This window comes from Crocodylus porosus, unplaced genomic scaffold, assembly GCF_001723895.1.
Source record: "Crocodylus porosus isolate Cpor-Errol unplaced genomic scaffold, CroPor_comp1, whole genome shotgun sequence".
Lineage (NCBI taxonomy): Eukaryota > Metazoa > Chordata > Crocodylia > Crocodylidae > Crocodylus > Crocodylus porosus.
The window spans coordinates 5,437,915-5,441,828 of record NW_017728925.1 but is presented as its reverse complement, the minus strand read 5'-3'; positions in this window follow the sequence as shown (position 1 = coordinate 5,441,828).

Here is a 3,914-nt window from a genome sequence, read left to right as displayed (position 1 = left end):
TAAGTACACCCAGTATAGGTGGCTTCCCAGTTGGCATCAGCTAGTCTTTTATATTAACCCTGTTCCTAGCTAATAGTGACGATCAGGAGTGTGACTTGCATGCACGGGTCTCCCCTTCCCACTGAGGACTGTGGCTCATGGGAAGCAGGACCCTCATATTACTCTCATTTATACTGGGGGGGGCAAGCAAATCCATGCTTTGGAGCTGGGAGAGAGATGGCAGGTGCTCTGGAACTGTAGCAGTCTGTAAGGTTCCCAGGAAATTCAGGAACCTCTGTAAAGGACGCTTGATAACAAACCCTCAGTGCGGCTCTGGAGTGCACAATGCCCCTGTTTACTATCGATATCCCAGAGAGACACCAGGGCCTTGAAGAATGCTGCTGTGCTGTGCCAAAAGGGACCCAAACAAGACTTGACAGCCTTGGGAAGTGCCTCCCAGGGCTATATTCCTCATGGAAATCAAAAAGTTAATGGTAATGCTACCTTGTATTTTCCTACCTCTCTTCATCTGCAAAAGCTCAATCAATGACTGAAGTGCAGGTAGTGGGTTGTACAACTTTGTTTTGCACTTAGCCATGGTTCATCTCTATCATCTGCCACTGAAATGCGGCCATCTCTGGGCTGGAATGCTGTAATAGTTCAGTGGGGCACAGACCTAAAAGCCTCAGAGCTTTCCATGCAAAAAACCTCTTTTGCACCATATCCCATCTGCCCCCATTTTGGTCCCACCCAAGGAATTGATGGGTCCATGGCTTTAGTTGTGGCTCTGATTAGGCTCCTGCATGATTTCAAAATTAATCAATGTCTGTTCTGTTCCAATCATTCTGAAACTGATCTCTGCCCTGCCTCATCTGGGTCCAGTTGGCCCCTCGTAGAAATAATATACTGGCTACCTCACATTAGATAATTGCAGAGTCAAATTTAAAGCATCAAGAAGTCCTAAAGGAGAGGAAGCTTCAGCTAGAACAGAATCTATTTAATCCACTCATTCTTGCTGTCAGCTCTAATTTTTTTCCAGGGTGAACTTGGAAATGGGAGACATGTGGACCATAGGTGCTTATTTTCATTTAGTTTTAACAGGTGAGTAGCCATTAGACTTTCCTATGAATTCTGCTGTCTTAATGTAACCTACACTGAGCTGGAGAATTTTTTTTTATTCCTGGGTAAATGAGATGTTTTAATGTCAGCTACTAAATTCTTGTGTAGTCTAGCATTTACTCCCTGGTGAGGTGATTGTGTATCTGTGCTGGGGAGGGTTTGGGCTGATTAGATTTCCATGTGGGTTGCTCAAGGCAGCCCCTTGCACATGTTTCTCTTTTTAAAGAGAAGCTAGTGCTCTTAAAAGTGTCAGATTGACAGCCTCAGGGACAGAAATCCTCTAGGCAGATGGTAGATGCCAGGAGGCAGCAAGGACCTACAAAAAGGACTCAGCCTAGGCTGACCATATGGAAATTCAGCACACCATCTTCCCCACACACATTTCCCCACAAGTTGGTGGGGGCAGGGCTGCATGCTTGCTTGCAAAGTGCTGCACTGCTGCAACTCACAGCCAGACTGTGCCCCACACTCTTTCTGGGATGCCCTTTGTACTTCCCAGCAGCAGGCCAGGACCAGCCTCTGAAATCCAGGGCTCTCCCAGCTAAAAAGGCACATGGTAACCCTAACGCAGCCCAGCATCCTGTGTTCTACTCCAAGGTTCACCACTGACCTGCTAGGAGCCCTTGGGTGAGCCTCTTTACCTTCCCACTTTTTACTTGTCCTTTACATATGCAACTTCTTTGGGATGGGGACAGTCTTTTACTATATGTTTGTACAGCCCCTAGCACAGTGTGGCCCTTATTTTAAAGAGGGCTCCTCAGTGCTACTGTAATGTGTAGCAAGGCAATGCTCACACTTGACCTTCTTTAAGTGATTTATACAGAGATCCACTCCAAGGATGAGACTGCAGTTCAGTTTCCCTGGTTTACCCAGCAATCCTTGGCCTCTCTGCCAGGCCTCTAGAATCTGATTTAGTGTAAGACCTGGTGCCTGCTTCCAGCCCCCAGAACAATCCAGGAAAATGTCTATTGGAAAGCATCTCACCTCCCGGAGGAAGGTGAAATGACCTAGGACTTGAGCTTTTCCTTTAGGGCTATATAATACATATGAACCAGCAAACAGGATCACCCTGGCCTGATTCCAAGCCTAGTGCCATCACCTTGCATAACATATTGGTTCCCTTTCTAGGCCAGGAAAAGAAGGTGGTGGAAACTCAGCCCCATGAGAACCCAAGCAAAGCCAGCAACAACTTTTGCAAGTGAGGTGCACTGGAAGTGATACCTGGACAGAAGCGAGCGCTGGCAGGGATCAGATCCTCCATGTAGAACAAGTTTTGGCAACAGACCTGTGCCTATGCCACACTCTGTTGCCCTCAACTGATTGAGATTGGCTCCTGTCCTCCACCTCTTTAGCTCTGGCTTGGCATGACAAGGGATGTCACTATGTTGGTAAGCGAGTCGCAGGGCTGAGCTGCCATTTCCCTTTGCCCCTGTATTTATTTATGCCTTCTAACAATGGCAACACTGGGGCAGGTCTGATGGATTCCCTTGCTTTTCAGCAAGTAAATTTAGTTTTTAGCTTGGCTCATTGTACCATGTACCAAGGCAGGTGAAACAACCTCTCCCATGTAACCAAGCCTGGAGCTAATGGAGAAGCAAACGGATAACAGCTAGCCTGTTTCTGTCTCAGTGCCATGCTCAGAGGCTCTCGCTGCTGCCCGTGTTTCCATTCCTTCCCAAAGAAGATGCATTTCCACTTCTCCCAATCTCTTCCGGAAAGCAATTGTGACAGCATGATAATGGGCTTCAATTTGCAATTGGGCACTGTGCACCTGTGCTGTGTATTGGAGGTGGGTGGGGGTTCTGTAAAGCTAACTCAATAGTCTCCTTATGCACGGGTAAGCCTGACCCTAGGGCAATGAGGCAGTTAGCGTTCCCTGTGCTTAATCCAGCCATTAGTATGTGCCAGGAATGTAGCAAAGCAGTGCACTGACTGGGGCAGATTGCAACCCTTTTACACTTTCATTGCTGTAGAGCAGGATTTACCTCCAGCCAGGAGCGGCGTTTGCTTGACTCGTTAAGGGGTTCATTGGCAAGCAGTCTGTCTGGCTAACCTCGGAGATGCAATGCAGGGATGAGGGTTTTTTTTCCCCTATGTGGCCATATGGAGAGTGCATAGGATATAACCCACCAGTTCCCAGGGTTAAAATCCACCAGAGAGGCTGAAATGGGCAAGTCTCTTCATCCCACTGTGTGCTTCAGGTACAAATCTTTCCTCTGCTTTTTTTTTTTAGAAATTAATGAGGAATGCAAGACCATATATTTATAGGAGAAATTCAGTTAATAAAAGTAACATGGTTCCTGCATCACACTTTAACCCACAGCTCTCAAATTACCGTGTAAAGGATTATCATTATCCCCATTTTACTGGAGGAGAAACTGAGTCACAGAGGTAGCAAGTGATTTGGGTAAAGCCAAACTTCGTGTTAATGGGCAAGTTGGGAAGAATGAAGGTCTTCTAACTTAGTCCACAGAGCAATGCTGTCTTTCCAGAGAAAATAATCCTGATCAGTAACTTATTGAAAACCAAAGATAGGCCACTTTGGATGTGGAATAGATGTAGCTGTTTTTAAGTGGCTTTGGCTAAGGCAAATCTAGGCAGTCTGGCATCTCAAGAGAGAAGAGTTTAAATTTAATATTCTCCAAGAGGTGTTTAACATTCACAGCAAATACACCCTGTGCTGGGCTTACTGTACTTTGTGCAGATTTAGTATAACCAGGAGCTTATGGCGAGCAACAAAGCCAGGTTTCAGCAAATGGAGAATCATAATGCTGCTTTGTAATAAAGTCCTCCTGGATTGTTTTTTTTTTTTTTTT